Source organism: Desmodus rotundus, chromosome 8 (genome assembly GCF_022682495.2).
Source record: "Desmodus rotundus isolate HL8 chromosome 8, HLdesRot8A.1, whole genome shotgun sequence".
NCBI classification, from domain to species: Eukaryota; Metazoa; Chordata; class Mammalia; order Chiroptera; family Phyllostomidae; genus Desmodus; species Desmodus rotundus.
The window spans coordinates 97,652,150-97,665,345 of NC_071394.1; the positions used below are offsets into that span (position 1 = coordinate 97,652,150).

General features: G+C 37.6%; 1 protein-coding gene across 10 annotated transcripts in view; it reads right to left on the reverse strand.

Moving 5' to 3' along the window:
- The window catches only part of TMCC1 (transmembrane and coiled-coil domain family 1), a 221,486-nt gene that overhangs the window by 120,423 nt on the left and 87,867 nt on the right, over positions 1–13,196 (reverse strand). The gene's annotated exons all lie outside the window — the stretch shown is intronic.

A 13,196-nucleotide genomic window follows, 5' to 3' on the forward strand; every position in this document is an offset into this window, starting at 1 on the left:
ATGAAATGTTAAAGGAACTTAAGAAAAACAAGAAGATCAAAACTATGAACAATAAAATGGCAAAAATACATATCTATCAATATTCGAATCTAAAAAACAAACTAAGCAAACAAGAACAGAGACAGAATCATGGACACGGAGAGGGTTTTGATGGCTGCCAGATGGGAGTGGGGTGTGGGGGAATGGGTGAAGAGGTGAGGGGATTAAGAAGTACAAACAGATACCGTATTTTGCCATGTATAACGTGCACTGTTTTGACTCAATTTTTGAGAAATAAGTATGCGCATTATACATTGGTAGTACTAATTCCATATCTGTATAAATGTTTTTAATACTTTTATTTATGCTTATGTGTTAGAAGTGTAACTCTAGAAAGCAATAACTATATCCATATAAAATATAATATCCTGGAATATGATAATTGGTTTTGTTTCTAAATATAAATAAACAGGTAAGTAAGTGAATTAAAAAGAAAGATTTTTTCCCTGAAAGTCTGGGCCAAAAGCACGGGTGCACATTATACATGGCAAAATGCAGTAGTCACGGAACAGCCATGGGGATGTACAGTACGGTACAGGAAATGGAGTAGCCAGCCGAAGCACTCATATGCATGACCCACGGACGTGACCAATGTTGGGGGACTGCCAGAGGGAGTGGGTGTGCTGGATGGAGGGGGATAAAGGAGGAAACTGGGATAACTGTAATAGCACAATCAATAAAATATAATTTAAAAAATAAAATAAAATTCAACAATTCACTCAGAACATTTTGTCAGCACGTATGGAACTCTACTATTTAACTGCTGCACAGTCTCCCACAGTGTAGACAGAACAGATTTAGCCATTTTCTTGTTAGCCATTTAGATTATTTCTACATTTCTGCTAGTGTAAAGAGTAATAACTGTATATGTTCTACTTTAGGATGTGTGATATTTCTCTCTCCAGGATAAATAGTGAGATATGAGCCTACCACTCACTCAAGCTCTAGCGCAAACTCGAATTACTTTAGAAATCAGCACTGTCCACTTCAGTTCCCTGTCATTTCGGTTTCTACTTAACTCACAGCAATAGTCCTTGCACTTCTGTATTTGCTTCTTAGATCCTGGACTGATTTTTTTCCTGTGTGTGTGTGTGTGTTGTAGTTTTTTTATGCATTAAGGTTGGCTTTCATCCAATTAAAAATGAGCACCTTGAAAGATGACATCTTATGTCTTCTGTATACCATTTGCATAGAACCTCACACATTGCAGACATTTAATAAATATTTGTGGAATGTCCTGAAAACCTTAAAAGGAAACTCTTGTCTGACAGGATATGTAACTGTCCTATTACCTTATTTCTTAATTCTAACATAAGATTACATAAACTCTAACTCTAGGCTATATAGCAGCTTTAGTTTTCATTTTCTCTGTAGACAGAGAAAAAGACAAAACCAAATATCTTACTCAAGTCTAAAATATTACATCTACGATTCCCTTTTACCTATATATCATACGAAGAGAAAGATTATCTGGCAACATTTATACTTCAAAAAGTGATACTAGAGAGAGTGGTAGCAGCAAAATGGCACAGTAGGCAGATACAGGCCTTCTTCCTCCACAGAAACACTGAGCTAACAAAAATATACAGACTAAATACCACTGTGAAAACTCTAGAGAACAGTTAAGAAGCTACACCACCTGGGATACTCTATATCCAAGGTAGTAGCCAGTGAGAGGAGTAGGAAAATTTGTGGCATTTGTTGCACCCATTCATACTGAATCAGGGTGGGGAGGCCAGTGTGGAAGGAAAAGTAACCACGAAGTAAGTATCTACAGAATATACAGTAAAGGAAGTAAAAAGTATATCAAAGCATAAAACTACCTAAAAATCAGCAGAACACAAAGGAAAGCAGTGAGAAAAGGAGGAACAAAAAAGCTACAAAATATACAGAAATAATTAACAAAATGGATTCGTATAAAAACCTGAACCCAGATATATATTGTCAAAACTTGGAAGCAACCAAAATATCCTTTGGTAAGTGAATGGATAAATAAAGTGTGGTATATCGGAACAATAAACTATCTCTCAGCATTAAAAAGAAATGAGCTATCAAGCCATGAAGACACATGGAGGAAACTTAAATGCACATTATTGATACTAAGTAAAAGAATCCAATCCTAAGAGGCTGAATACTGTACAATTCCAACTATATGACATTCTGGAAAAGGCAAAACTATGAAAACAGTAAAAAGATCAGTGGTTGCCACGGGTTGGGATTGGGGATAAGATGAACAGACCAAGCATCAAGGATTTTTAGAGCAGAGAAAATACTCTGAATGATACTCTCAGAATGGATACGTGTCATTATACATTTGTCCAAACGCAGAGAATGTACAATGCTAATGTAAAAAATAGGCTTTGGGTGATTATGGTATGTCAGTACAGATTCATCAGTTGTAACAAATGCGCCCCTCTGGTGGGGGATGGTAACACTGGGGGAGGCTATGCATGTGTTGGGGCAGGTGGTATATGGGAAGTCTATGCCTTCCTCTCAAATTTGCTGTAAACCTGAAATTGCTCTAAGAAAGATCCATTTTAAAAAATATAAATGGATTTAACTCCTCAACCAGATGACTTCAATGGATTAAGAACAATAAACAATCCAAAAATGAACTTAAGAAAACAATTCCAATTAAAATAGCATCAAAAACAATACAATATTTAGGAATAAACCTAACCAAGAAAAATACTTGTACACTGAAAACTACAAACATTGCTGAAAGAAATTAAGGCACACGTGAGTAAAAGGAAAATATCCTGGCCCTGGCCGGGCAGCTCAGTTGGCAGTGGTCTCCAAATGTTTTGGCACCAGGGACCAGTTTCATGGAGACAATTTTCCCATGGGTCAGGGGTGGGCAGGGGCAGGTGGGGTACAGGGTTGAGGGGAGACAGGGGGCAGAGCTCAGGTGGTAATGCAAGTGAAGCTTCCCATGCTCACCCACTGCTCACCTCCTACTGTGCGACCTGGTTCCTAACAGGCCTCAGGCTGGGGGTTGGGGATGCCTGGATTACTGTATCATCCTGATGCACCAAGGTTGTGGGTTTGATTCTGCCCTGGTCAGGGCACATATAAGAAGCAACCAATAAATGCATAAATAAGTGGAATAAAATTGATGATATTCTCCCCCTGTTCCTCTCTCTACTATCCTTTCTCTCTAAAAATCAATAAATAAAAATTTTTTACAACAAAAAATATCCTGTATTTGTGGATTGGAAGACTTACTATTGTGAAGATATCCATACTACTCAAAGCAATCTACAGAGTCAACAAACTCCCTACAACATCCCAAAAGCATTTTTTGCCCTAATAAAAAATTCATTTTAAAGTTCATATGGAATCTCAAAGGACTACAAACAAAAACAATTTTGAAACAGAGCGAAGTTGGAGGATTAACACTTCCTGATTTCAAAATGTATCACATAGCTACAATAATCAAAACAGTGCAGTAAATCACATGACCAACAGAGGAAAAAGGCAACCTACAGAATGAAAGAAAATATTTGCAAATTATATATCTGATAAGTGGTTAACGTCCAAAATATTGTATATAAAGAACTACAATTTAATAACAAAGTCATCAACCTGATTTTTAAAATGGGCAAAAAACTAAAACAGGCATTTCTCCAAATATGGTATACAAATGGCCAACAAGCATATGAAAAGATGCTCAACATCACTAATCATCAGATAAATGCATAAAAACCACAATGAGGTCAGTCAAAATGGTGGAGTAGGTAAATTTGGTACCTGCATACTCCCACACCACATGAAAATTACAACTCAACTACAGAACAGCCATCATTCAGAACTACCTGAAATCCAGCTGAGCAGAAGTCCTATAACAAAGAATATACAGAAGCGATATTGATACTGGTAAAAGGGGCAGACACTTGAAAGGGGCTGGTCAAACCCACATATGGTTAAAAACTGGGAGGGATATCTCAGCTGTGGAGGTCTACCCTGAGAGGCCAGGGGTCCTTGTCCCACTCCAGGCCCTCCACCCCAGGGTTCCAGTGCTAGGAAAAGAAGTCCCCCTAACTTCTGGCTGTGAAAATCAGTGGGGAATTGCAGCTGAGTAAGACAGATGGCTTCTAGAGTCCCAGGTGTTTCTCTTAAAGAGTCTGCACAAATTTACTTGGATTTACCTGCTCTGAGCTCCAGCGCTGGGGAAGCATTTTGAAAGGCACAGGACATACAGGGAGCTAGTGAATTGTCAAGTCAGGGCTGGAGGAGCAGCTTTCTCCCACACATAAGTGCTGGCAGAAGCCATTGTTCTTTTGCTGAGCCCTCCCCCCACAGAAGGAGCAGGTGGACATCATATCTGAGTCTCCATTAACCTGGCTAACACTGTTCACCCCACCCTGGTGATTCCCTGAGATCTTGCCCAACCCATCCTGGGGGCTCATCCAAGCTGCTTCCAGGGTCTTTTACATAGAGCCTATCTTGGCTCATGCTATGGAGTTTCCTAAAATCTCTCAAAGGTTCACAATCCCCAAACACGAAGCATCTGGCCTCCGCATGCCTGGTACAGCTTGCTAAATGGCCCCAGGCCCTGCACTAGTGGCAGCAAAACCTGGTTCCCAGCTTGGCCTCTCCTGGGCACCTTCAAGTCCACCACAAGTAACAGCCATCTACAGATCACTTTGTAGTTCATGCTGGGTAGCCATGGGCACGGCACAGGCAGTAGCTGACCTTGACACCTCCAGGGAGGCCCCAGAGCCAGTGTGCCTGATGGAGAGCTTCACCATGACAAAGCACCATCCAACCACCTCCCTGAGCAGCACACTCAAAGACCAAGCTAATTAGGCACTAGAGTCCCACTAAATCGAGTCCCCCTCTGTGGGCTCAGACCCAGCACAGCAGATCCTCCACTAAGGTTGTGGCCAGAACTTACAATCAATCAGCCTAGGGTTAAATCCCTTCAACCGACGAGCCAACAGCAATCAAGACTTAACTAAAACAGGAAAGTGCACCCAGCCAACACTGTGGTGGGGGAAGCACACCTGTAGCGCCCAGCTCAGCTGACCAAGGAGGCTGCACCACTGGACCCTACAGGACACCTACTATATTAGGCCATTCTACCAAGACAAGGCGGCAAAGCAGCTCTACCTAATACATATAAGCAAACCCAGGGAGAAAGCCAAAATGAAGAGAAAATGAAACATGTCTCAAATGAAAGAACAGAACAAAACTCCAGAATATGAACTAAACAAAGAGCAATCTACCAGATGCAGGGTTCAAAACACTGGTTCTAAGGATGTTCATTGAACTTAGGGGAAGAGTAGATGAACTTAGTTAAGAACTTCAACAAAGAGATAGGAAACATAAAAATGGAGATAGGAAAAAATAGAGACAGAAGAGAACACCAGTCAGTAATGAAAAATACAATAACTAAAATGGAGACTATATCACAGAGAATCAACAGGAGAGAAGATGAAGCAGAGGATCAATCATTGATTTAGAAGATAAGGAAGCAGGAAACACCCAATCAGTACAGCAAAAAAAAAAAAAAGAATCTAAAAAAATGTGGATAGTTTAAGCAGACTCTGGGAAAACCACAAGCACACCAATATTCACATCATGGGGGTACCAAAAGGAAAAGAAAGTGAGGAATTGAAAACCTACTTGAAAAAATAATGATAGGAAACGTCCCTAACCTGAAGGAAACAGACATACAAGTTTAGGAGTGCAAAATCCCCAAAAGATGAACCCAAAGAGGGCCACACCCAGACATATCATAATCAAAATGCCAAAGATTAAACATAAAGAGAGAATCTTAAAAGGAGCAGGAGAAAATCAGTTACCTACAAGGGAGCTCCCATAAGACTGTCAGCTGGTCTGTCAACAAAAGCTTTGCAGGCCAGAAGGGATTGGCACAAAATATTCAAAGTGATGAAAAGCAAGGACCTACAACCAAGATAGCTCTACCCTATAAAGCTATCACTTAAAACCAGACAGAAAAAGAACTTTCCAGACCAGAAGAAGCTAAATGAGTTCATCACCATCAACTAGTATTAAAAGAAATGTTAAAGGGTCTTAAGAAGAAAAAAAAATCAAAACTATGAATAAACAAAATGGCATAAATACCTATCTATCAAATGCTTCATACAAAGGACACCCTTCACAGGGTGGCTGAATGGATAAGATGACACTCACTTCAGACCAAAAGACACACAGGGACTGAAAATAAAGGGATGGGAAAAGATATATCTTGCAAATAGAAACAACAACAAGAAAAAGCTGGGGTAGTAATACTTATACCAGACAAAATCGACTTTAAAACAAAGACTATAACAAGAGACAAAGGAACTCAAAACACTAAATGTAGTCTGGCTGGTGTCGCTCAGTGGATTGAGTGCCGGCCTGCAAAGCAAAGGGTTGCTGGTTCGATTCCCAGTCAGGGAACATGCCTGGGTTGTGGGCCAGGTCCTCAGTAGGGGGCATATGAGAGGCAACCAGGCACTGATGTTTTCCTCGCTTTCTCCCTCCCTTCCCCTCTCTCTAAAAAATAAATAAATAAATTCTTTATAAAAAAATATTTATAAAAAACACAAAATTTAAAAGATATGCACCCATATGTTCTTTGCAGCATTATTTACAATAACCAAGATATGGAAGCAACTTAAGTGTCTGTAAACAGATGATGGATAAAGAAGTGGTGAATATATACAAAGGAATATGACTCTGCCATTAAAAAAATGAACAAAATCTTGCCATCTTCAACAACATAGATGGACCCAGAGGTACTGTGTTGGGTGAAATAAGTCAAACAGAGAAAGACAAATGTCATGATTTCACTTATATGTGGAATCTAAAACACAAAATAAATGAACAAGTAGAACAGAAACAGACTCATAGATACAGGGAACATTTTAACAGTTGTTAGAGGGGAGGAGGATTGGGAGAATGAGTGAAAAAGATGAAGAGATTAAGAAGTACAAATTGGTAGTTACAGAAGAGCCATGGGAATGTAAAGTACAGCATAGGGAACACAGTTAATAATACTGTAATAGGTATGTATAGTGTGAGATGGGTGGGTACTAGATTTATTGGGGTGATCACTTTGTAAGTTGTATAAAAGTCTAATCACTGGGTTGTACACCTGAAGCTAATATAAGGTTGTATGTCAATTATAACTTAAAAAATAAAAATTATTTTTAAAAATCCGATGTCAATATGAAAAAAAAAACAATGAAATATCACCTCAACCCATTAGAATTGCTACTATTTAAAAAATACAGACAATAAGTGTTAGCAAGGATGTGGGGAAATTAAAGCCCTTGCATACTGTTGATTGAATTGTAAATAGTGCAACTGCTGTGGAAAAACAGTATGGCAGTTCTTCAAAAACTTAAACATAGAAGTACCATATGACCCAGCAATCCCACTTCTGTGTATAGGTCCAAAAGAATTAAAAGCAGTGTCTCAAAGAGATGTCTGCACACCCATGTTCATAGCAACACTACTCACAATAGCCAAGAGGTAAAAGCAAACCAAGTACCCATCAACAGATGAATGGATAAACAAAATGTGTTATATACATACAAGGAATAAAATTTAGTCTTAAAGACTTTCTTGCTACAAAATGGATAAACCTTGAGCACATTTTGCTAAGTGAAATAAGCCAGTCATAAAAAGACAAATGCTGTATGATTCCACTTATAGGAGGTAGCTAGGTGGGGTAGTCAAATTCATGGAAACGAAAGTAGAAATGGTGGGTTAACAGTGGCTGGGCAGAAGGGGAAAGGGAGAGATTTATAATGGTTAGAGAGTTTCAGATTTGCAAATGAAAAAGTCTGGAGAGTGTGTTGCACAACATTATGAATATACTTTAATAAATTTGTACTTAAATATAATTAAGTGGTGAATTTTATGTTATGTGTATTTACTATGATTTTTCAGAAAGTTAAACTAATCACATTTCTATTTCCAAGTATGTCCCTTGATTCGGCACTGTTTCCTTAAACCACTCCTTCCTTTTCTTGCATTTACACATGGAGATCCACCAACAGCTGTCTTTCTCCAGAAAAATGAAATAGTCTCTAAATAATAGAGCATTCTCTCCGGATAGAAATGAAGAGTTTTGACAATGACACATCACTGCAGAGCTTTAAAGACCTAGTACCAAAAAATGGCTTATTGCCAAGAATGCTTATAAATGAACAAAGAGCTGCTCCTTTCTGAATTGTGCTTTATAATACCTTACTCATAAGCACACAATATTAAAAAATAATCCTTTAAAATATAATCGAATTCTTTAGCCCTCATCTCAATTCTATTTCTCATACTTGGCATTTATAAAAGGACAATAATTACATTAAAAATAACTACAACGCTAAATGAAATCATTGTAAGTCCGAGTTTCATTCTCTAAAGCAGTATCTCACGCAGTTCTTCACAATGCGCAGCGTATGTTGAACACGAACATTACCACAGTCAGAGAGGCAAAAAGACAACCTTTCCCTCGCAGACTACAAAAACCTCTCTACAGAGGCAGTGAAAAGTTACATCAAATGATAACACTACACAGAAGACCCAAAGACCACACATACGAATGGTGAGCAAACCAAGTAACAAGAGAAGGTTGTTTGGGATTGTCATGTCTTCCTACTGAGAGAACCACTTCAGCATTATGAAATGCCCTTCTTTATCTTTAGTAGCTAGCCCTAACACCCAACAAATACGGTGTTAACATAGCTTTATCATCTTTCTTTGGTTTAGTGTTTGCATGGTATTATCTTTTCCTATTTTTTTAACTTCTACAATACCTTGCATGTTGGGAGATGTGTTTCTTTTGTCCCATGTCTTCTTTATTCTTCTTTTCTTGTTTCTTTTCTATGAGACGAGTATTTTTAATATTCCAGTTTATCTCTTGTATTAGTCTATTGTACATTTTTCTGTTATTCCTTAGGTTACTGTGCAAATTATAATATACACTGTTAACTTACTAGAGTCTTCTTTAACAACAGTCCGAACAAACCAAGACCTTAACAACAATTTAACTCTATTAACTCTCCCTTCACCCTTTATGCTATTGTACATTTTATTTCCACAATGTGTTAAACCTCAGGGATAGTCACATTATCATTTTAAAGCTCAACAATGAACTAACCTAGGGAAATACACATGAAAATTGTATACAGAGTAAATAAAGTTAAGTAATACTATTTCAACTAACTTGATATTTCCTGAATCCTCCACAGATACACATACCCTGGCAGCCAAACAGGTGCTCAAAGTATGCATCAGTGTACAAATTCACAGGCATCCCGCATCTAATTGGCACTCCATGGAATTTACAGCCTCCAGCTTAACAATATGTAGCTTCTAGAATATCACAGGAACCCTGATGTAGCTCTAGGATCTAGTGGTTATACTGAATAGGAACTTCAAGTCTCTCCTCACACTTTTTTTTAAAATGCTCATCCAAGGAAATGTTTTTTATTGGTGAGAGTGAGAGAGAGAGAGAGAGAGAGAGAGAGAGAGAGAGAGAGAGAGAGAGAGAGAGAAACATTGATGTGAGAAAGAAACATCAATGGGTTGCCTCCTGTACACACCCCAACCGGGGATCAAACCAGCAACCTAGGTATGTGCCCTGACCAAGAATTGAACCCTCAATGTTTCCAAGAATACTACAGAACGGATTGGACAGAAGGGTCTGTTAACTACATTGTTGAGGTCCCTTAAATCATATTAAATCACATAAAATTACCATTTTTGTAGTCAAAAAACTGTTCAAATATTGGCAATTTCATATGGTTCAATGTTGTGTTTAGGTGTAAGACTAATAAAAAATTAGGGTTCAGTTAAACTTAATCCAGGTTTCCTTTACCCAAATCAAAATTTGGAAGACTAAGCTTTAATATCTAAAATCAAATTTTAAAAAGATTATTCTGTCCATGACAGTCTAGGCCAATGAAAAGAGAATGAAGTCACGTTTAGCTATCAGTAAAGAGAGTTTGAGTAAAGAGTAATTTTGCTATAGAAATGCTATTCTTTCAGTGGCTATAAGAACAAATGGATTCTAGTCCTTTGTCTTTTCTCTTTCACAACAGTGGCTCCCTGTATTTCAATAAGCTCTGTATGTGCTGGGGGGAAAAAAGAAATACAAATAAAAATTTGTTATTCCTACTTTAGGGACAAAGAAGATTTTAGGGACAAAAAAGTCTGTATCAAAAGTCTGCGAATTTTCTATTCTAATAAAAGCTTCCTTCGAGGAGAATTAACGGATTAAACATGAAGGATTGAACATACTATCTTGGCTTTCTACTAAAACTGTGTAATGAAAGAGATATACATATCTATATATATCTATATATATATCCACAAAGGCACAGAGAATGTTGGAAAGTGAAAAACAAATGGTCCAGTAATAAATGACTGAAGCTTTCAGGTTTTCTTCAGTCAGATAAGCACTTCACGGGGTAGCGGATGGTGTGGGGAAATTGTAAGAAACCAGCCAATTTATGCCAGAACTGTACAAAGGTCAGGACTTGGAAGTATCAGGGGCTACTCTAAAAAACAGAGACATACAGCCTGAAAACAGAAGGAATGGCTACAAGTTCTTAATGAGTAGTTAGATCAGCATTATTCTCCTAATACACAGTAAGGAGGTCAGTCCAGAAGTTCACTTTCTCGTGAGACCGAAACAAGGAACCAGAAGGATTCTAGACTGAGAGACTCCAGCCATAATTAAGGGGTGGGGTAAGGCCCATTCTGAGGATAGAGGATTAAACTAATAAATGAGAATTTGTCCTCTAGAACACAGACAACCAGCTTTATTACCACCACCACCATCCACTAACCCCCAAGGCAAGAGCTTGAATAATTCCTCTGGAAAAAGTGACTGAAGAAAAGACCTACAGATACTGACAACTGGAGGGGGCCTGCAGTCTAGAGGGTCTCTGCCCGATTACTCTACAGTAAAAACCATCAAGCTACCCCTTACCAAGGAGAGCTTCCTGCAGCATTTTAAAGCTTCTCACAAATGTGAAAAGAAAGCCATGGATAGATAGACACTGGAGAAAAGCCTCTATAACGAGAGAGAGAGATTAAAAGAGACAACCAGGAAAAAAGAAACTCCAAAGAGACAGAGACAACATCGAAAGCAGAAAAACACATATATCCTCAGAAGCAAAAGAAAACAAAATGCATTAAATAAGAAAAGGATGTAATAAAATTCACAGAAGAGGAAAAAACACTTAGAAATGAAAAATATGATGGAAATATTTACTAGAATGATGAAAATAAGTTTTAAGAAAACTTCCCAGAATTGAGAATAAAAGAGACAGGAAAAAAAAAAAGAAAACTAAAGGTTATGTTAGGAGATACAACCTCTGACTAAAAACAAGAGAACAGGAATATACGTGGGGGAATTGTGTGCTGACTGTAATTAAAAAAAAGAAATAAGTGGGGGAGAAAATTAAATAATATAAATGAATTACAATTACACAGAATAAAATGGATTAATCTCAGAAACATTTTTGCATAAAAATAAAGTCATAGAAGACTATATAAGCTATATATAAAAGCATTTTCTAAAGCTCCTAAACAAGTAAAACTAACCATTTTTTAAAAGTGAACGAAATGTAAAGTTCTGTACATTGGAAGAATCACATACAGGGGTAGGCAAAAATAGGCTTAAAGTTGTTCGTATGGAAAACACAATTAATAAATACAAGAATAAACTACGTTTCACATACTCACAGCTGTCAGCCTACTTTTCCCCATCTCTGTATAGTAATGTTCCCATTCTTAAGTTTATTGTTGTGACATAGCGTACATACGTAAAATTTATTTTTATATAAATATTACATAATAAAAAATTTAAAACAAAATCAGCCTTTCCCCAGTCAGATAAGAGCTTGACAGGTTAGTGGCAGGTGTGGAGAAAACAAATTTTTGGTTTCTGATGGAATTAAAAATTATTATTATAATAGTTTTCTAAAACTAGTATTTCCAGATCCAGTCTTCAAGTACTCAGCCCAACAAATGCCAACAAGACTCATACCAAGGCACATAATTGTAAAACCTCGGGACAACACAGCTAATGAGAAGACTTTAAAATTTTAGAGAGAAAAACAGGTGCTACCAGAAGACCAGCAATCAGTATGGCACCAGATTTTTCAATAGCAATATTAGCAGCCAGAAATTAAAGACACAATGCTTTACAAAATTCTATGGAAAGACATTTCCGACCTAAAATTCCACACCCAGCCAATGCAGTATTAAAATAATGAAATATTAGAGTAGAATAAAAACATGTTGAAATGGGCATTATCTCCCATGCATCCTTCTTCATCAGCTCCTGGAAAATGTGCTTCATGAAAAGAAAGGAAAGAACTAATAAAGAAGATGACATGAAATCAAGGAAACAGAGATCTGGTATTTATGAACAGACGAAGGACTCCCAGGACAAGTGGGGTGCAACAGCCATGCAGAGCAATCAATTTAGACCAAAGGAGAAGTGAGGCTCCATGAGATGGATCACTAAGAAAAAGATGAAATTGAGAAGACTACACAATGTTTCTGGAAGTCTTTATATAATCTTCTGAAAAAGATTTATAGTTCTTTCAGAATTTGCAGATGACCCAATTATAGCTATACAGAACAATAAAAGTTGAGCAATTAACTCCAGAGACAAAAGAAATGTATAAAATGGAAAATGTAATCATGATATACTATGGGGTGCAAGTTGTAAAGATTTTGCACTGGCATAACATAAACAGTATATTGAAGGTTAACTAAAATTTTAGTGAGATGTGGGCAGTAGAGGTAATAAGAGATCTAAATAATCACCTTCAGCCCCAGCTGGTGTGTCAGTGGATTGAGTGCTGGTTTGCGAAACAAAGGGTTGCCAGTTTGACTCCCAGGCACACGCCTGGGTTGTGGGCCAGGTCCCCCAGCAGGGGGCTTGTGAGAGGCACCCACACATTGATGTTTCCACCTTTCTCCCTCCCTTCCCCTCTCTCTAAAAATAAATAAAGTCTTTTAAAAAAACAATTACCTTCATTGTAAGAAATCAACAGATATCTAAAACAGAAAAATATAGCATACACACATTATTTAGAAAATATCTAGATGGGTTCCAGAATAAAAAGTTAAAAGTTTAAATTGCTTGAGGGAAGAAGGAAGTAGGATAAAGACTTCAGGTT